This window comes from Peromyscus maniculatus, chromosome 4, assembly GCF_049852395.1.
Source record: "Peromyscus maniculatus bairdii isolate BWxNUB_F1_BW_parent chromosome 4, HU_Pman_BW_mat_3.1, whole genome shotgun sequence".
NCBI classification, from domain to species: domain Eukaryota; kingdom Metazoa; phylum Chordata; class Mammalia; order Rodentia; family Cricetidae; genus Peromyscus; species Peromyscus maniculatus.
In genome coordinates this window covers 17,504,993-17,527,305 of record NC_134855.1, presented here as the reverse complement: position 1 = coordinate 17,527,305, position 22,313 = coordinate 17,504,993, and the positions used below count along the sequence as shown (strand labels likewise).

At 40.1% G+C, this 22,313-nt stretch overlaps 1 protein-coding gene across 6 annotated transcripts in view; it reads right to left on the bottom strand.

Moving 5' to 3' along the window:
* Spopl (speckle type BTB/POZ protein like) overlaps positions 1-17,558 on the bottom strand; it is a 70,229-nt gene extending 52,671 nt beyond the window's left edge. For 2 of the 6 annotated variants that reach the window (XM_076569342.1, XM_076569339.1), the window contains exon 1: positions 17,276-17,510. The gene's annotated coding sequence lies outside the window, so the exon portion shown is untranslated. Of the gene's footprint in view, positions 1-17,275 lie in introns of all 6 variants that reach the window. The other 4 variants (XM_076569340.1, XM_076569336.1, XM_076569341.1 and 1 more) reach the window with 4 other exon arrangements.
* Between the last annotated feature and the right edge of the window lie 4,755 nt (positions 17,559-22,313).

Sequence of the window (22,313 nt, the reverse complement as noted above, 5' to 3'; positions counted from 1 at the left end):
TGGTCACAGATATTAGATTTGGGTTTAAAAGCAGTGTGAACTTTCTGAGCCTTAATTTTCCTATCCACAAAATGGGAGTAATAATTACAAAATACTAGAAGATATTTAGTGAGGTGCCTGGTACAGAGAAAGACTTATAGTCTTACTTGTGTGTTAATATAAACCTCAAAGACAGAATTAACCTAGAAACCAGTGTTATAGGGAACAATGAAAGAAAGAGGGAATTTTACCAAATAAGGCTTCTGAGGTCTTACCCTTGCTTTTTTTACTTTTTATCACTGGGCTCCCCATCAGTTTTTCTATCAGCTATTTACTTAGAGCCTCTGATGGTACTTATCTCTAACAGTTTCATCTACTTTTAAATCCAAGTTAGGTGACAGTAGTTGATACCCAAGCATTCTCCCAGGAATCACATTCTGGACTGAGGAAACTTCGTGAAACAATGAGATCAGCTGATATCTTCACTGAGCTGTTGAACACCTCTATCAAAGCTCACTGAAGTTACCATTAAAAATTTATGTATAAAACTTGTTAACTTAAAAAAGAAAGGGCTGGAGATTCTGGGGGGAGATGCAGCAGAGGATGAGTCTGCAGAGCATGTATTATCTTTGGAACAACTAGATAAGGCAAGTCTTATTGGAAGATGCTTTTATAAAGTGATCTCGTGACACTTTATAGACAAGATGGTGGAGCAGAGCACTTGGGGAGAGAAGCAAGGCCAGAGACTCGATGGCAATGCCTGTGGGTGTGCAGCTGCAGCAGACAAAGGAAGATGTCATTGCTAAGTCTGGCTGGTCCTTGGTCTGCCAGCAGGATCAGGCCAGCACACCAGGCCTGCAGCATGGAGCCACCTCTGCTGAATGCAGCTCGAGGGGCTGAAAGCACAATGGCTGTACCCAGTGAGCAGGTGGGGCAGACAGAAGTAAAATTTTTTCTTAAAAAAAAAAAATCAAGAAACCGCAATCTACCAGTTTATGTAAATACTTACACTATCATTTCTGTATTAACCCTCTGAAACAAATGTCTCATTACAACTGGTTAACTACATATTTTAAAATACATATTAAAATAACACTTATTTTATCTGTTGTGTAATCCTTCTTGTTCTAGAGCTCTAAGATACTGAGTTTTTGCTTTGTTTTTGATTTTTTTTGTTTTACTTTGTTTTGTTTTTCATTTCTTTAGCATATACTGAACAAGTTTCTAAATAGACCAAGAACTGAAACAAAGACTATAAAAGATAAGATCAGAGAGGTGTAGTAGATAAGCAGAGAGTCCCAAACTAACTGGCCTCTCTGACACCTGTGAAGACCTAGAAGCACTGTCCCCAAGTTCCTCCAACTCCTCATCGTTCTTTCCAGACCACTGTTCCAGCCTTCTGTCAAAACTGACAACTTCAGGGCCTAAACTTGGACTCTTCTCCATCGCTATCATCTAATCACTCTTACTCTTTGGTTTACTGAGGATTTCATGACTGCCTCCCTCACTTCTAATCTCTACTATTCCTAACATCAGTTAAGAGTACTCCTTACACCTCTGGACTTTCAACCTACTCAGGACAAAATCCCTTGGCCTTTCTGAATAATCTCATCTACTTAACATGTTATCAATCTTTCTCAAGTAAGCTTTACTAACTCTGAAAATAAATCTTGCTTTACCTTTTTATAACACAGATTTAATCCTTTAAGACCCTACTACCAATACATCCTTGCTCTGTCACCAGCTTTTCTTACAATGATCCTCCTTATCAGACCTCAAATCTATGTGGTATCACTTTCACTTCAAACACTTTCTAGATGGCATGCTTAAAACTTCACTCCTGTTCATTACCATGACTTCCAGGTAATCCTCTAGGCCACACCAAGCTCACCACCTTTATTTGAGCTGATGAGGAAAGCACAGAAAGGCTTCAAAGAAAGCAGAAGAGAAGCTTTGAAAGAGCATAGATTTCATTAATCAGTACTTCTTTTTTAAACTCACAGCTGTCAAATGATTTGCTTCAAAATAAAAGCCTTACTAAATGAGGAAATAATGAGTTCAAGACTACATCTAAATATAATATCGTAAGAGCTTTCTGACTATTCATAATGCTAGGCCCTAGCCAAACATTCCTATTTCAATTTAAATTATAAAATTATTAATCCATTTCTAAATCTATTCTAGATTCACTTTGGCTGTTCACAGACCTACAAAAGTAATAACTCCTATGTTATAAAGCAAAGATTGCAGAATATTTGTATTATGATACACAGATTTATTAAACAGAGTCACTAAGCATGCTCTAAGATGAATGAGCCAATATTTCAATTCATATACCCTTCCCCACTTGTGATGGCTAATCTTAGCTGTCAACTTGACAGTATCTGGAATCAACTAAAACCCAGGCAGCTTGACACATCTGTGAGATCTTCTTCACTGGATCATTTGAGGAAGACCCTACCCTGAGTCTGATCACTTGAGGTCAGAAGACCCATTTTGGCAGCACACATAAAAAAACAACTGAGAAGGAAGCTTTGCTTCTAGCCTGCTCGACCTCATTCTCACAGGTAAGTTCATTCCTTCGCTGGCATTAGAGTCTTCTTTGAGATTCCAATGTAGTCTAGAGACCAGCTGAGACAGGCAGCCTGTGGACTAAATAGCTATTCCTGACATTTTTGTCAGGAGATGACCATTCTTGGGCTAGCCAGATCACAACCTGTAAACCATTCAATTAAGTCCCCTTTTACTATATATAGATTTATCCTATCAGTTCTGTTCCTCTAGAGACGCCTGGATAATAACCAGTTTCCACCTATTCCCACCCTGGCAGTTCAAGAATATCAAGCTACAGAAATATAGTCTTGTCTAAACTCAAAAGTAGCTAATAAATGGAGCAGTATCAAATAGCTCTGTTATCACTCATGGCAGGAAAGAATTTACTGCTCTTAACCCTCAGTGTCCTGATTAGGTTTTTGTTTTGTTTTGTTTTGTTTTTTGTTTGTTTGTTTATTTGTTTTGGTTAAGTTGACACAAGCTACAGTCATCTGAGAAGAGGACCCTCAACTGAAAAAAATGCCTCCTTTGGATTGCCTGTAGCCAAGTCTGTAAAACATTTTCTTGATTACTGGTTGATGTGGGAGGATTCTAACATAACCTACATTCATTAAGAGTTTAGACACCCCCAATATCCAAAAAAAACCATCCAAAAAATAATACAAATAATACAGGATATTACCATTGCTCTTGGCTGCCCACCAGCCCCTACTGTGAAGATACTGCACATTGTGATCTCAGAACATGAAAAATGCCAGTGACTACTGACTAGGAAGCCTCTTTCCTGATGGCTAGCTTTTGTAATACAACAGGGTGCTAGCATGCTGCTCAATGAGAAATACCATCAACAATCTTACCTATCTGTGAATCCCAGAAGCTACAATAACCACCTGCCTGGCATGATATGTCTGTCCACAGTGCAATAGTGACATGAAAATTAAAGGGTAAGCAACTACTTTTGATTCAATTTAAGAACAGAAACAGAGGAGAAAATGCATACCTGGTACTGTAAATCTGGTCAAGAACTCATGGCAGGAGAGCTCATGGGTCCTGGAATCAACCTATGTGCTGGCTAGTTTTATGTCAACTTGACACAAGCTATAGTCATCTGAAAGGAGAGAACCTCACTTAAGAAAATTCCTCCAGAAGATCAGGATCTAAACAGACAATCCTGTAGGGCATTGTGGGTGGAGACACCCCTGGACTCTGTAAGAAAGCCAAGTTGAGCAAGCCATGAAGAGGAAGCCATTAAGAGGAAGCCATTAAGCAGCACTGACTCATGACCCTTAGGACAGCTCCTGCCTCCTTGTTTCTGCCCTCCCAGTCTGAGTTCCTGCCTTGGCTTCCCTCAATGGACTGCGATGTGATATATAAGCCAAATAAACACTTTCCTCCCCAGGTTGCTTTGATTATGGTGTTTTAGCACAGCAATGATAACCCTAATTGAGAAAACTTTGTACTACTACTTTCTAAATGGGCATAGTATCAAATTGCTGTCTCAATAGGTAACTTTATAGCCATGGATTAATGCAGCTCCCAGACCTCCTCAGTGACACTTTTTTTAAGCGGTGGACTGCTGCTGAGAGGAAAGTGGGGTGAATGTGAGCAAAATACACTGTATGAATGTATAAAATTCTCAAAGTATAAAATATTATATTATTAAGAGTTGAACTATAATATTCACTATCAAAAGATACACAGTAAGAAATATTTTGTGACTTTAATTCCATAACTTAATAATGAAAAATAAAACTTAGCAACACCTCCTTCAGTGAAACTTAAGTTTTAAACACAGAAGTAACAAAACACACAAAGAACAAAAAATTAAATATTAAAATAAGCATGCTGTGAGCCCATAGTAAAGCTGAATTTCTCCATATTCATTTCAAGTTCTGGGAACTGAGTAAACTTGTGTAGACAATGTTTCTTTTCTTAAAATGCAGCAAAATCTTACAGAAAAACAAAGGAGACAATCACAACCTTGATAGTAGGTCAAGAGCAAGTATATTACAATATTGTGTTATTAAAGCTGTAGGCAATATCGCAGATTAACTCTTTAAGTGCCTAAAAAAACTTGACTAGCTTGCAAAGTTTGAAAAGCTTTTCCATGTGTATCAAGTTACACAGGAATGTATTATTTGCCAAAAGCTAATAAACTATACTGGGAAGCTACAATTTTCATGAGAATCTTATTTTCCTCAAACAATATTTAAATGCGTTTTATATTCTGCATCTGGTCAACTGGGATCATCTTAAAGATTTTGTGAAAATATGCAGGTCTGTGTTCCATTTCCCCTGAGTGTGTCAGATCATGTTTACTTGAGAAAACAACACACTTACAGTGCAATACCATTTTATAGCGACCAGGATAACTAGAAAATAAGATGTGACATACAGCTACTGTGGCAGAATATGTGAGAACCAGAATCCCTGTTCACTGTTATATGATTATAGATGCATAAATCAGATAATGCTGCTAGCAAACCACAGTGGAATTAAACTAGAAATCAAAGCTAGATGGTAGAGAAAACCCAAAATACGTGGATATTGAACAACACACTGCTAAATACACTAAACTAAATGAAAACTAAACAACAACTTATTAAAGTTTGTGAGATATACCAAAACAACCCCTAAAAGAAAGTTAGGAACAATGACTGAATATATAGTTGACCTCTGTTATGCATTTGTGGAGTCAATAAACAAAGTGCAGACTAAAATTATTTTTAAAGAAACAAACTGCATATATACTAAAAATTACATTTGTTTTTACTTGTCTTTCTTCTGTAAACAAGACAATATACTGTAATAATAACAAATTATTTACATTACAGGTAATATAATACTCTCTGTATATACAATATACAATATAGGTAATATGGGTCATATTGAGTTCATCTAAACCATATGAGAAGTTATGTCCTGGTTATATGAAAATACTGCCCCCTTTTATAAAGTCCTTGAGCAACTTTCCATCTAGGCATTCATAGGAATCTTAGAACCAATGCCCCATAAATAGCAAAAGACAACTAACTATCAAAACAGCAGGAAGGATTTAGAATCTCACCTGAATGTCTACCTTAGTAAACTTAAAAAAAAAAAAAAGGCAAGTAAATTAAACCCAAAGTTAATAAAAAGAAGTCAATAAAATTGAAAGTAAGAAAGCAATAAAAAAAAAAAATGACATTGCTTGGAAAGACCTGTGAAACTGATAAGCATCCAGCACAGCTGGTAACCAGAAAAAAAAAAGGACACCAACTGTTGACAGAAAGGACACAAGATCGTAAAGGACTCCATGGATGTGAAATGGATAAATAAATAATAGAATAAAGTAAATAAAGAAATACACAATCAACTCTATACCCACTATTTGATAGTCAAAATGTAATGCACCAATTTCCTGAGATAGGATCTTCAAAATTCACACAGGAAATAGACCATGAGAAAAGGCTGATTTGTGAAAAAAACTAAATCAATAATAAAATAAACTTCCAAAACAGAAGGTACCATGCCTAGATAGCTGAACAGATAATTCTACCGAATATTTAAGGAAGAAATTATAGCAATTTGGGGAATGGTTAAGAGTGCTTACTATATTTGCAGAAGCCAAGATTCTGTTTCCAGAACCGACATGGAAGTTCACAATCATCTATAACTCCAGTTCTAGGGGCCCTACAGCCCTCTTGTGGCTTTCACAGGTGCTTGTGCACATGTAGTGCATATAAACTCACTAAGGCACAAGCATATACATACACATAAAAATAATGAATCATTAATGGAATGGAGAGATGGTTCAGTGGTTTATAAATAGTGCATACTGCCCTTCCAGAGTACCTGAGTTTGGTTCCTAGCACCTATGTAGAACAGCTCACAACTGCCTGTAATTGCAATGCCACAGGATCCAGCACCTTTTTCTACCCTTTGTGAGCATCCTAATACACCTGGCATATACCAAAAAGATACACATATGCATAAATAAAAATAAATCTTAAAAGGAAAAGAAACTTGGAGCAATGTAAATGCAATCCTCACCTCTCATCAAGGATGCTTTTCTTTGTGACAAAGAGAGACCACTATACAATACCAGAACCAACAAAAGGCCCAAGAGATATATCTATGAAAGAACTCCCACACCCAAGGCTCATGAACATAGTAAAAGATGGAGCAGAAAGATTATAAAAGCTAGCAAACTCAGGGAGTTTGCAGTGAGATTCTGTCTCCCATAAAGTCAGAAGTAGGCTATGCTCATAAAGTCTCACCAACATGACTGCCTAAACATGAGCTGTGCAAGGATAATAACAGACATGATAAAGTATACAGGGGAAAGACCACAAGGCCTCAACTTGTACACAGAACTATAGATTACTAAAGAATGCTGATAATAGGAGAAAAAGCCTTCCACACCAATTGGCTATTCAGTATCAAATGCTCAGCCCTGAAAACATACATATAAGTAACATTATACAGACTGATATTGAAGAATGTGTATGAGTGTGTGTGAAGGGCTAGTCACCGCCTGCCAGAAGAGAGCACTGGATGCTGCAGTGGTGGAAGATCACGAGCCATGGTTACCTTTTTAAAGCTTTATTAGGAGGAAGGAGAGACAGAGACAGAGACAGAGAGAAAGAGAAACAAAGAGACTGAGAGACCACAGGGAGGGGAAGTACAGAGGGGATACAGAAAGAGAGCCCATGGGAGGGCACACCCGCGTTTTAGGCTGGGACACCATAAAAGGACATAATCCTTACAGTGTGTGTGTGTGTGTGTGTGTGTGTGTGTGTGTGTGTGTGTGTCTGTGTCTGTGTGTCTGTGTGTGTGTCTGTGTGTGTGTCTGTGTGTGTGTGTCTGTGTGTGTGTGTATGTAACAACAAAGAAAAAGGGGAGGGGTATATAAGAGGGTTTAGAGGGGGGATGAAAGGGAAGGAAGAAATGGTATAATGATATTATAATCTCTACAAACCATTGGAAGATCAAACCTACTATAACCTAAACACTAAACTAGACCAGAACACTTCAAGAAATGTACAAATAAGTATTTGTCATAAACAGAAAACTCCTCAGAACAATGTAGGTAAATCAAAACCAACAATAAATTGTCAGGTCCAAAGGAAACTCCATTTCCTGGTGGTGAGACAAAAGCCAGCATTCCTCAGGAACTTGTGAAGCAAGTTCCCTGCTACCTAAGGAGACATTTGACTAACCAATGGACTAACCAACCAACCGACAAATGGCTATCCATGATGCGATTAGCATACCAAAGCACGCTGCCCTCCAGGCTACCTATCACAAGTACCTGTTACACATTTCAAAGTCCATGCTAGCTAGCATAGCAGCTCTTCCCATCTCCTCCCCTACCTCACAGCTCCTCCCCCAGCTCACAGGCTTCTCTCCCCGCAGCTACTCATTCCCCTCATAACTCTACTACTTCAGCTACTGCTAGCCCTCTTAGTCTTCCTCTCTTAGTCTCTCTTCTCCCCCTTCTCCAATCCCCCCACACACCTCTTCTCCAGTTCCACAGATCTGACAGTTCTTCCCTGATTGCTCCCATTTTTTCACTTTATTTACATGCTTATATTGTCAATCTGGGATCACATGCACCTGACACGTTATAAATTCTGACTTCAGGACACAGGCAGGTGTAAACAGAGGAAGAAGAGAAAGCCCTGCTCCTGACTATGGCCATGCATCTGTCCCCAGATCTTCCTCCCCAACCCCACCCCCAAGAGGAAAAGAAGCCTGTCTCTCAGGCAGCTTACTCTTTGCAGAAGGAAGATTAACTCAAAACTCTGAGGACAGGACCACTGAAGTCTGAGGCTTCTGCCCTTGTCAAAAAGCATGGTTAGGCCAACATCCAGGACAGAGCAAGAGGCACAGGGCAGGCTGATTCTTGCCTTAAATTCTGACACCACAAATTTCAGCTATAGATGGGAATTCATTTCTGCAGCCTCCAAAACTTTCTATGCCCTTACTTGTAAACTTGCTCTGCAAGCAACTGCTCTTCATTGGCAACCCCAAACCCTGAGAATTTCTGAGCTATCACATTTCTCAGAACTGGAACAGCTCTCTGCTGGTGTATTAGTTACTTTTCTATTGCTGTGATAAAATACCATGACCAAGGCAATTTAGAGAAGGAAGGGTTTATTTAGGATTACCCTTGTGGAAGGTTAAGAGTCTATTGGGGTAGGAAAGCAGCAGGCAGGAGGGCAGGAACAGCTATGCACTTATACCCCAAAGGCAAGCAGGAAACATACAGAGAAAATTAGCAATTGAGTCTTTAAACTATCAAAGCCCATTCCCCAGTGATATACTTCCTCTGGGGAGGCCACATCTCCTAAACTGCCCAAATAGCTCCACTAGGGACCAAGTATTCAAATGCTCCAGGCTACAGGAAACATCTCATTCAAACCACCAGATTTCAAACCTAGTTCACTTAAATCCTACATGGCAGTTGGTTCTAGGTTTGTTTGTTTGCTTGCTTGCTTGCTTGCTTGTTTGTTTGTTTTTATCCCATTTAAGGTACTTAAGCCCAAATCAACAATAAAGTACTTCTCACTGTACTCTTCACTGTCTCCCTAATCCATTCTTGGGAAAGGATGGGAAACTGCCTCAATATAGCCAAAGGATAACACAGGAAAATCCCTAGATGGCCTTGGATTTAATGATTACTTTAAAGATGAAACCGAAAGTATAATCCATTAAAGAACTAATGCAAGTCATAAGAAATAAAATAATAATTGTTCTGACTTGTTAAAGTCACTGTTGAGAGAACAAAAACATAAGCCAGACTGGTAGAAAATACTTCCAAATTGTGCAGCTGAAAAGAAAACAAACAAAACAAAACTGTAACAGAAAATAAGGAGATCTTGAAACAACAAGAAAACAAACACGTTAGGACAGAGACTACACAAATACCAAAAATGTACAGGAAGAGGTACTTCTCCATCACTTACACTTACTAAAATGGTCAAAGTCCTAAATACTGACAACCCCAAATGCAAAGAAAAACATGAAACAAAACTGTCTTATTCGCTGCTGGAGGAAATGCAGTGAGACAACTACTTTAGAAGACAGCTGATCAGTGTGTCATAAAATTAAACATAATCCTACACATAGCAATTACAATACTTGTTATTTGCCCAAAGGAGTTGAAATTTTGTATCTTTACAAATTGGTCGTTCATAACAGCTAGATTCATAATTGCCCAAACTTTGAAGATATGTCTTTTAATAGGACAAATAAATAAATGGTGGGACATCCATGCAATGGAATACTACTCAGAATTAAAAGCAATATTTTATTCAAGCCATGAAAGCCTAAGGAAGCTTAAGTGCCTAGTAAGTAAAAGAAGTCAGAATGAAAAAAATATATATTGTATACCTCATTTATATCACATTTTGGAAAGTCAAAATCATTTCTTAAAATTTAGTGGTTTTTCCCAGGATTGAGGACAGGTGGATGAGGCACACAGAATTTCTGTAACAGCAAACATACTCCGTATGACACTATCATGACAGGTAAATATAAATTGGATGAAATTCATAGGCTATATAATAGGAGTGGTTCTTAGTGTAGGGAGTGGAGTAATCATGATCTGTTAAGTCAGATTAATCATCTGTAAAAAAATGAACCACTCTGGTAGATGAGAGTGATAATGGTGGAAACTATGTGGGTACAGGCACAGGAGAAATTTGAGAAATCTTTGTACCTTCTGTTCAACTTGCTGTCAACTGAAAACAGACAGCTTCAAAAAGTTTCTTCTTCTCCTCTATAAATTATTTAATTACTTGAGGTAGGGCAACTGAGAAGTTTACAAATACACTTTATATAAAACGTTTTAAAATTAGTTTGCTTCAGAAAACATACCCATGCGGGAAGCAACAAGATGTTCTTTCTTTTTTCATTTTATGTGTGGGTGTTTTTTTACCTGCCTGTGTGTCTATGCACTACATGCATACAATGCCCATGGATACCATAAGTGGGTAATGGGTCCCCTGGGACTGGAGGTACAGACAGTTCTGAATAAACCCATGTCCCCTGAAGAACAGCCAGTGATCTTAACTACTGAGCCATTTCCTAAGCCTCTATATATTCTTTTTAATAAATACCAGAAATATTTTAATAAATACCATGCATTAGTTATATAAGATTATATATCTGTATTAGCTACTAAGAGAATAAAACTGCTCCTTTAGTTAAAATTTTCACTTCTGATTTATGCATTGTAAGCAAACAGTAGTCCCAAAGGTGGGGGGAGCATGTTTTCTAAATATGTTCCTGTTCTACAGGTGTTATTAAAGGTGCTATTAACAGCACACTTTCAAGTCTGCAGTGCATGCAACCTACTACAACCACAATTTGAGACTTGATGCATTTAGAGAAACTGTTTTACTACCTAGTCCCTGAATCCCTGGAACTGACAATCTTCCTATTTCAACCTCTTAGATGATGGAATTAAAAGTGTGTGCTATCACACCTAGCCCCTTAAGTTTTTGTTGTTGTTGTTGTTTTGTTTTTGTTTGTTTGTTTTTTGTAGGTTTTTTTGTTTTTTTGTTTGTTTGTTTGTTTTTTGAGACAAGGTTTCTCTGTGTAGCTTTGGCATCTTTCCTGGAACTCACTCTGTAACCCAGGCTGGGCCTCCCTTAAGTTTTAAATTTGGTAGATTTTAGCTATGGAAAGTTCAGTTGTATATAACTATGTTGCACAATTCAGATATTATTCCAATTAAGAAATAATAATGACAACAACTCAAGGACATATGAAAAGCACAATTGCTACTTACTGCAGCCTACAAAACTAAAAAACAGGGAGAACACAGGAGCTGCAGCTATTAAGGACAACAAGAAAGTGTAAAAAAAAATTTCAAAGTCACAACTTTTTTAATCTAAAATGTAAGGAGACTACCTTAGATTAGAATAACACAGTGTTTCAGCAGCATATCTTAGAGAGCCTCTCTCTCCTTTTAAAACCAATGCTTCCTAGGCCTTTTGTTTTAAAATATGTTTGTGTGAGAGGCTTCAGCAGTTAAGTGCACCTACAGCCAAGCCTAATGACCTGAGTTCAATCACTGGAACACATGGTAGAAGGAAGTCACTCCCTCACATTGTCCTCTGACCCCTACACATGCACCATGGCATGTTCATACACACACACACACACACACACACACACACACACACACACACACACACACACACACACACACACACACACATACACCGGGGGTAGAAAATTGTAAAAGCAATTTAAAACCCGTTTTTACTGGGTATGCTATGCATGAACATATTCATTCCCTACACTAGAGGACTAAAATTCAAGGACAGCCTGACCTACCAAAAGAGATTACCTCAAAACAATGTAAGATACATCTAAAGTTCCTTTTCCTTCACCAGTGTTTTGACTGGGACTCTGCTCAATCAAGGCTTTGCCAGCTACAGCATTAACAACCTCTGTCTATACATGCTGTCAAAACACCTTAAGTATTTCTTTACACTTCTCAGCTACTATACTACCCACTCCACCCAAGTTCAACTTTCTGTTTAACACTCTGGTCCAGTGTCACTCTTTTCCAAGTCAACTTTAACAAACTGCTTTGACAGCACTATTCACACCAGAGTAATGAACATGCATCTACCTGTCCACTGTTATCTACACTCCAAATTCTTAACTACATACCTAAATCTAGAACTCAGTATCTTATGGTGAGTCTTCTAAAAATGACTTTAAATTACTAAGGGGTGCGGGGTGCAGATATACATAGCATCCAAATGTCATTAAAAAACATGGGCCTGAGCTCAGGAAGGAAAAAAAATGGCTCACACTATAGATGTTTCCCCCTCTATGTTTACTGTGGTAGTTTTGGCAATTAAACCAGAATTTAATCATCAAATATTTATGGGTGGACTGACTGAGAAATTCAAAACTGTCTTTATGTTACTAAACCCAAAGTGTATTCTGTAGTTTTTCTCAGCTGCATTCAAAATTGTTTCCTGGGATCTGCAGAGATGGCTCAATGGTTAGATGTGTTTGATGCTCTTGCAGAGGACCTGTGTTCAGTTTCTAGCACATGGTGGCTCACAACCATCTGTAACTCCATTTCCGGAAGTGTCCTCCGCAGGCACTGCATACCTGTGGTACACATGCATACATATTACTAGTCATGGATACTTGCCTCTCTACATACTTCAGGTGCCAGCCTCTTCCTGAGATCCCAAATCTAATCCATCACCAAGTCCTATCAATTTTGCCTTTCAAGTATTTGTAAAATAAAAGCTACTTCAACTCTACTCTTCCTACCTAAAGTTTCGTCATTTCTTGTCCAAATTACTTGGAACAGAAAGCAGCACCTTAGATATGCACCACTCTAGCACTGAGCTACATGCTCAATCCAAATTACTCTTACAGCTATATTCAAAGCCATTCCAAGTATGTTCTTGAAACTAACAATACTATTACTCCACAAACTTTTAAAAACTTTAATAGCCATCTGACATACCAAAGTATTCATTCTATTGTGTGTTGCTGAAAAAAGACAATGAGCAAGACAATCAAACACAAATGCCTTCCATATCTGGTCACACCTAGGGCCTCAGATAAACTGTCCCCACTGCTCTACAAAAGCACTACTTTATTTCCCTAAACAACCCAGAAGAAACCTCAGCATGTAGACCCAATTTAAAAAAATAAGTAAGATATTCAAAAAGGTGAGCAGCTTATCTAAGGTAGTAGGCCAAGAAGTGGCAGATTTGAGAGGTGGTAGCAAAGGATAACAGACTCTAAGTCACTCTTTGTCACTGCATAGCTTACTCAACTGTGGAAGTGATATTGCTTCAAGACCCTCATTTGCAAACAGGGAATGGCAACAAAGCCTTCTTTAAAGGATTCCCAGTCTAAGTAAGTTAATATGTGAGTATGTCTTTGGCACAATGTTCTATAAACATTAGCCACTATCATTATCTTTGATATTAGCAGTCCTCATTTCAATGGATCTGCTTACTTGCGGCCATCTGTCAGTGCCACACTAGACTATAATTGGGGTGGTACTGAGGAGGTCATCATCATAATTATTCTCTAACAGGGCATTCCTGATCCAATTCTCGGCAGAAATTAATCCTAAAAATCTGATAGCAGTGACTATTTTGTTCTCTGAAATAAACTTTCTCTCAAGAATGGTATAGAGCTAGTATCATGAAAGGTGCTTAGGAGATGAATTCATTATATACTCTGAAAGACATTGGAGTATTAAAATTTTGATTTTTTTCTGGGACCATGGATAAGGACTTCAGTGTTTTCCAATGTGTGGCACACAAAAAATACTCATTAAATATTTTTAAAAGTAATGAACCTTTATAAAATAAAGGCAGTTCTAAGCAAGTGATAGACACTACATGCCAATTTTCTCCCCTCCCCCTTCAAAGTTTCTATAAGCTTTAAGTCAGATTCTACACCAAAATAACAAACAAAAAAGTCAGATTCTATGTGAGTTGTTTTTCTTCTAATTGTGCTTCCTATATTATTTCAAAGCCAAAAAAAAACAAAACAAATGCAAATATGAGCAAACCAAGAAACTAATATTAACAACTAGTTTAAAGGTAGGACATAGAATCTGGATATGCAAAACTTCAGACTATTCTATGCCAAGGTATAGCTTCAGCAAAGGCAATGTCACCCAAAGTGTAATGCACATTCAATAGGTAATACAAAAACCATCTCAGGTTCTACAGGGAAAAATGTCTTTATTTCAAAAGTTATGTACTATGGTGATTAGAATGAAAACTGTCCCCCATGGGTTCATGTGCTTGAAGACTTGGTCCTGCTGGCAGTGCTGTTTGGGGGCTATGGACTATTTAGGTATTTCCATCTTGCTGGAAGAAGCACATCACTGGGAGATGGCTTTGGGAGTTTCTAGCCTAACCCCATTTACTTACTTACTTGTTGTAAGATATTTTATTACACTGTGTAAAGATGTGTCACTGTGATTGGTTGAATAAAAAGCTAAACAGCCAATAGCTAGGCAGGGAAAATAGGTGGGACTTCTGAGCAAAAGTAGAACGGGGGATGAATCTAGTCACACAGAGGAGATGCCAGGAGACTCAGAACAAGTCAGAGATACAGAATGAAAGAAAAGTATAAAGTCATATAGTAGAACATAGATTACAAAATAGGGATTACTCTAAGATGTTACAAGGCTTAGTAAAGGCCAAGCTTTCATAATTAACAAAGAGTCTCCATGTCATTATTTGGGAGCTGGCTGGAGCGACCGACAAAGACTCATTACACCAACTCTTGATCTCTCTGTTTTCTGTGTGTGGTAGATGTGCACTCTCTTGGTTTCTTGCTAAGACTGCCTGCTGTGACACCTTCTGCACCATTACGGACTCCCCCTCGAGGACTGTAGCCTAAAATAAATTCCTTATGTTGCTTTTGGTAGTGGTATTTTTTCACAGCAACAGTAAAGTGTGGTGATATATTGTGTCCCCCAATATATTGTGCATCCTAATAAACTTATGTGGGGTCAGAGGACAGAACAGCCACTAGACAGACATAGAGACCAGAAAATGGTGGCACACACACCTTTAATCTTATCACTTGGGAGGCAGAGATCCATCCAGATCTCTGTGAGTTCAAAGTCACACTGGAAACCACAAGGCATGGTGGATCACGCCTTTAATCCCAGGAAGTGACGGCAGAAAGCAGAAAGAAAGGTATATAAGTCGTGAAAACCAGGAACTAGAGCTGGTTAAGCTTTTAGGCTTTTGAGCAGCAGTTCAGCTGAGAGCCATACGGATGAGGATGCAGAGGCTTCCAGTTTGAGTAAACAGGATCAGCTGAGGAATTGGTGAGGTGAGGTTGGATGTGGCTTGTTCTGCTTCTCTGATCTTCCAGCGTTCACCCCAATAATTGGCTCTGGGTTTGTTTTTAGTAACAAGAACTTTTAAGAGTAAAGTAACTAATACATGTACATATATATTTTTGTGTAATTAGGAGAGCAAATAGTTCAAATTTTTATTATTTAGAATAATGAAGTGAATCAAAAATATCTTAAATTACAGTTCATAGAAGATATAAAAAAAAAAAAAGAAAGAAAAGAAAAGAAAAAAAGAAGTCACCACTTAGAGATGAGTAAATTTTAGTAATCAGGCAAAAGCCTGGGAAGATGAATGACCATAACAGGTGTAATGAAAAGAGCTACCAGTCTTCCAGATGAAGGCAGAGCTTTGCCTCATGTAACAATTCTATATAAGTCATGCACAAGGACTACCATCTCAGCTTTGAGTATTTAACTTGTAGTACTAAAATCAGCATGTAATTTTTCCACTGTGAAAAATCTGCTACATATTTCACTTCATTTGTTCTCAAAACAATGATAAAACCTGACATGTTCCACACAGATATTTGAAATAGGAACTCACCAATTTTCCTATGCCAATATAAAAAGCTAAAACCTTGTATTTTTAAAGAAGAAATATTAATTCAAATAATAATGCAGTACAAATCATATATACATTAAAAAAGGATGTTAAGTAAAAAACAAGCAATTTTTTTTTTTTTTTTTTTTGGTTTTGTTTTGTTTTTCGAGACAGGGTTTCTCTGTGTAGCTGTGGATGTCCTGGAACTCACAGAAATCCACCTGCCTCTGCCTCCCTCAGTGCTGGAATTAAAGCCGTGCCACACCACTACCCTGCACAAGCCTCAATTCTTACCTCCCTTTCCTATCATCAACTTACCAACAATCACATCATGTCAGGCTAAGCAGTGATGATAAAAGTAACATTTCTGAAGCATTTACCATATCCCAGGCTCTTTCAAGTACTTTAACTGCATTAACTTGTACAAGCACTACTACTAGAATTTTATCACCATCCCCTTTATACTACAAGCTGTAGAAGCTAAATGACTTTCTCACAACCAGAACAGAGGTAGGGAGTTTGGCAATTCAATTACAGTCTCTGAGCACCTGACCACAGAAGCCTTTTACCACTTCAGTTTCCAGCCCAAATAAACAGTGGATTTCAACTGTAGAAGAAAATAAGAAAAGTTTCCTAATTGGGCAAACTAAGCTCGGAATTATTCAGATATAGATGAAGTGTCAGAAACGTGGGAAGAATGGACAGACAGCTTAACCATAGTATTCTGTCGTAGAAATAGAGGGGTGGCTTTTATTGCTAAAGGGACCTTCATTTCTTCGAGGGAGAAAATTCTATCACCCATTTCCCTTGAGTCAGCACACAAATACACATACTTAAGAGGAGGAAGAATTATGGAGAAGACAGCAGCAAAAGATAAAAGGGGGTAGCAAATTGTCGATATCCAAAAACTAGACCCTGAATCACGGGGTTAGCCTGTCACATCCTGGTAAATAAGAGCAGTGAGGGGCAAGTGTGTGGTCTGGAGAGCTGAAATGTCGCCCTGAAATGAGCTAACAAGAACGACAGTGTTCAGTACCCAAGCTTGAGATGAGGGGGACGGGTGAAGACGCTAGAGGGGTGCAGCTGCTTGCTCTGGGGAGAAAGGGAAAAGGCACAAAGGTACAGGCGTGGATGCAGGTGAGGAGGGAGTTAGACACGAGAAAAAGGGGACCTAGGGCCAAAGCAGCGGGCTCCCGGAGGGCCGGGGACGTCCTGAGGAAGCAGGATCGCCAGAGGGAGGGCCCCGGGGACAGGGCCGGAGGGCGCGGGCCGGAGCAGCGGCGACAGGCGCGGCGAGCGGAGCCGGCCCAGGGTCGGGCGGCCGCAGGAGCACCTACCCGGACACGCGGGGCGGCGGGTGGACCCTCGGCGGCCCCGGGGGCCGAGGCTGAGGCGGCGGCGAGCTCCTGCAGCGGGCGCCCCGGCCAAGCCGCATCCTCCTCCCGGCCTCCCTCCTTGCTCTCACAGGCGGCTAAACTTCTTCCCCCACCGTCAACACACCCGGCCGCCAGAGGCTGCGCTTAGCCCGAGCCCCCGCCCGGCCTTGGGGCTCGGGCGTCCAGTTTCCGCCCCGCTAGTCACCAGGGCGCGTGCGCCGGAGAGCTCTTCCTGCTCTGAAGCGGGGAACTTCCGGCGGCCGATGTGCCCGCCGGGCTGCAGCCCCTGAAAGTCTTCAGCTACGCTCCCCCTCGCAACTCCCAATAGAAAATTTCCCTGGGATGTCTCCCAACTCAGAAAATTCCACACAGTGAGAAAACCGGAGGGCCAAGGGCCCTTTAGGATGCACCAGGGTGTAACATTTGCTCACCTCCCATTCTGAGCCCTTAACTGGACTAATTTCTGAAAACCAACTCAGTGTGGGTAAATAGTTGAAGACACTTTAGGTTGGAGGGAATGAAGGGGACTTTTCATACAAGAGAGAAGTCTGTAGAGCCTCTTTCGACAAGACCAGACAACAATTGGAGATTGAACTGTTATGCCCAGATAAGGACCCCCAAAGAGATCACCAGGAGACCAGATATATCCAGAATGCAATAGCAAGGTTTACTTCTTGGCGCAATGCCAGCTAGCAAGGAACCCTCGTCCGCAGTGCCCGGCGCAGCGAGGCAGGGAGGAGAGTTCCTCTTTCTTGGGGAGATTAGCTTTTGAAGGCAAAAACCACAGAATTCTTCAGAGAGGACGGGGTTAGTACAGGTCCACCCATGATTGGTCCAGTTTTCCTGAGTTTGGACTTTTATCTTATTTTTTGCTCTGTCAGGAGTTTTACAGCCCATCTCCAAAATTTGGTCATATTATCTCAGGGGAGGGGGGCGTCTCGTGGTTAGCTACCACCAGACAGTCTGATTTTGTACTTTTAAAACTTCTGATTTCACCCTGTCTGGGAATGGGGAACTGACTTGGTTCGGGCTATTTTAAGATGTCCCTTTTCTCAGCTCTCCGGGCCTTAGGGGGAACTGGGGTGGGGGTCTCTCAGAACCAAAGTAAATTAAAGTGACTCAGAGGAAGATCTGTCTAAGGGGCCACAATAAAATTTAACTGATGGAAATGAACCAGAGCATAGGATAGCCATTTGGTGATGATGTGTATATTTGAAACTTGTCGTACGAGTGGGATACCATCTGTAACATATAAAAAGGGAGACTTGGTAGTGCTGTAATTCCTTCTGAGAGCACAATTAGAAAAACAGCTGGGGCAGTTTTGCCTTTATGAGGGGAAGAGGACAGGAAAGAAAATCATCCCAAGAAATCTTGGCAGAATTTGTCATAGGTAACAATGACAATGATGATTTCTCTGCCACCATTGCCTACTCTAAGATGTGTATACCTTGGAGGAGCCATTTGTCTAGTTCAGGACTTCAAGAAGCCTTTCATCAGCCAATTTAAATTCAGAAGTCAGCTATTGAGTTTCCTCTATTATAAACCTCGGGGCAACATTAGGAGACAAGGTTAGAGAGGAAAGTTCCTTGACATCATGATTAACATAAATTTTCTTTAGTAAGGTAAACTGTGACTGCATGACCAGCAAAGTAGTGTATAAGAGCCCTGCAGGACAGAAGGACTGTTTGGAAACCTCACGTGAGAAATTGATGAGAGGAACTGCATTATTAATTAGTCCTTCCCAACAATATATACCATACATAATTTTTGATGGAAGTGGACAGTAGAAGACAAATTTAGGTGAAGTCTTGGTCCCATTCCATTGCCCATTGAGGGCAAAGGCAAATGCCATTTTCTTTTTTTTTTTTTATTTCCTTTTTTTTTATTAAATTTATACATTTATTTTACATCCCAACTGCAGTTTCCCCTCCCTACTCTCCTCCCATTCCCTTCCCCCACCTCCCCTCCACACCCTCAAATCCAGTCCTCCTCTGTGTCTGTCCAGAAAGGTGCAGATCTCCCATGGGTGTCAACAAAGCATGGTATATCAAGTTGAAGTAGTCAAGGCAACCCAGTATGAGGAGTAGTTTCCTAAAAGCCAGCCAAAGTGTTAGGGTCAGGCCCTGCTTCCACTGCTAGGAGTCCCACAAGTAGACCAAGCTACACAACTGTCACACACATATATAGACTGCCTATGTCGGTCCCAATTGACATTCTGAAAGGGAAATATAGTGTCATTGTGTTTTGTTTAATAGAATTGTCTATGAATGTCCAATGGCTAAAACACTGGTATTTTGAATAATTTCCCCTAATGCTGTGATTTTGACAATAGAATATTTAATTGCCTCATTAAATCAAAGAACATGGGTGGTTAGGACACAACATGTCACATTACAGTTGTGGGAGGTTATCTTCCAGAGGATCAGTACCATAAGTAGTGAAAATATGGTTGGATTTAGGTCAGATCTCATTTGAACTTGAATGACCAGCAGATCTGCTGGGCTTATGCACAAGCTCCCTCTCAGGAAGTAGTATAAATGTACCGCTAGGAGATCTGTTTTGTGGCCTTTATCCATTCTTTTAACCCTAAATTTTACTTTATTAATATACTCCACCTTTTCCTTCTTCTTGTAATAATATTGCAATTCTGTGTCCTACTTTAGATAGAGACCTTTTCTAATGAGTGTCTCTCTTCTGAAGTGGCTCATTGTCCTGCAATCCCTAAAACTGTACCAATTTCCCCCAAGTAAGTCTGTCCTTTTAGGAAGGGGGGCTGTAGCCATAGGGCACTCTCAGTCTGTCATTTCTTTCGGCCAAGTTTGAGATAGCCACCAAAGGAACTGAGTCTGTTGGAGGGCTGTGGTTTGGGTACAATTGGTATAAAATCAATGGATTCAAAATCTACAAATAGCCCATTGAAGGATGAGAGTAGTTGGTACCAAACGCAGGTAGGCAAAGGTTTAGGTATGCCAGAGAGGCTTTCAGATCCATCCAACCCACAGAGTGTCAGAAGGCCTTAGGATCATTTAAGTCATGTCAGACTCAGCCTGGAAAATGAGATTAGCACTGGAAGGCCTGTGTGCCCACTGGGTAATTTTTATCAGTTGGGGTTGTAACTCCACAAGTATCCCACAGGTACAAGGCAGGGAGCTTTGGGGACAGCTTTATAAGTTACAGGGAAACAACCTTATCTGGTCAGGTTCATAAACTCTGCAAAAAATGTTCCAGATTGGAAGTGGGCCTTGCAGTTGGCTAGTCATTCTTGCCCAGGGGCATTTATCATACTGATTGTAACAACAGATTTGTCCCTGGCAGTTTTTGTTTTTCCAAACAGGTGTCAACTAGGAAAGAATTGAAGGGGGAACTGGACCCAAATATGAGAGTACTTTCGAAAATGATCCCCTTTTATATAGGTCTCAGGTGGTCTTGTTCCATCTTAGAGCTAGAGGCCCTGCTGAAGAATGACAAGTGGCAGTTCTGTATGAGCCCTTTACCAGATGTTGATACTGGAATACATCTTTAAACGTCACCAGAATCAGTGGTGATGCAACAGACTTCGTTTATATCTGTCCATTTCTTGGAATCTGGTTCAAAGAACCTTGAAGTCCAGCAGGGGCACTAGGCCAAAGAAGGCTCCACCAAGACTGTTGAAAGGAATGGCCACAGACACATGCTAATCATCAGAGAGTGGTACCCCAACAGGGTGCTTCCCTTATGGGGACTTATCCTAGAGTGTGGACACTTTAAGAACAACCTGAGGTCCTCTCGTGGCTTGCAGGTGTACCTGAAACACACAGCTTCAGGGGAATGTGCTGTAGTCTCAGGGATTTCAGTAGCTGTCTAGAGCTCAACACAAATGTGATGGATCCAGGCATCTAATTCTGCAACTCAAACTGCCATGGGAGTGGACAGAAAAACAAAACATGGACCCTCCCATAAAGGGTGAACATGGCCTTTATTGGGATCTGGTGTTTTGAATAGTATCAAATTTCCAGAGCAAAAGAAGTAGGGGTCCTGTTTGTTCTTCCCTATAAAGTCCTGTTTGTAGCTCTGATGGGATCTGTTGAAATTTTGCCAGGTGGGTGACATGGGTGACATGTTTGGTGGTTTCATGGTCTAGTACAAGATCATTAGTGAGGAAGGGCCTACCATATAGAGCCTCAGATGATGTGAAGACCTGGCAACTAGGCATATTCCAAGATCTAGGAGCAATAGTTTGGCCCAGGGAGATCAAGTCTCCTGAATTAGCTTTTTTTTTTTTTGGTTGTTTTTTTTGTTTGTTTGTTTGTTTGTTTGTTTTTCTGAGACAGGGTTTCCCTGTGTAGCTTTGTGCCTTTCCTAGAACTCACTTGGTAGTCCAGGCTGGCCTTGAACTCACAGAGATCCAACTGGCTCTGCCTCCCGAGTGCTGGGATTAAAGGCATGCCCCACCAGTGCCCCACCTGAATTAGCTTTTTTAGGTTTCACTCTAGGAGATCATTATCCTTTTCTACCTTTCCAGTGGACTGGGGTTACCACACTATGTATAATGTTATCTGATTAATATAGTTTCCAGTTACCATAGTAATAATAGTAGGTTTCCTCCGAAAATCTGACATATCTAGCCATGGGTTCTTGTCCCCAGTAACGGTGCTAGATATGGGTTTCAATTTTCAGAGAATGCTTAAATCAAATCAGAAAGTGGTTGATTACTCTTGTAACATTTTGTGGCATGGTTGCACAAATGGACATGTCTACAAACCAGTTATTGGTGTATCTCATAGGGTTCACAGTTGGGTGAGACGGGTAATCGGTTTTCTCCTCTGATAGAAAGCATAACATTTTCCAGTGCTATGAAAGCCAGCAACTAGAGATGAATCTTCAAGGTAAGTACCAGCTCGACTTTTCTATGATTTTATTTCTCTATGACTCAAGTGTGTGGTATCTTCAGCAATAGGGTCTTATTGTCAAGTTGGGGGGGAAGGGCAGTGCAGGTAGTAACCAAGAACATCGGTAATAA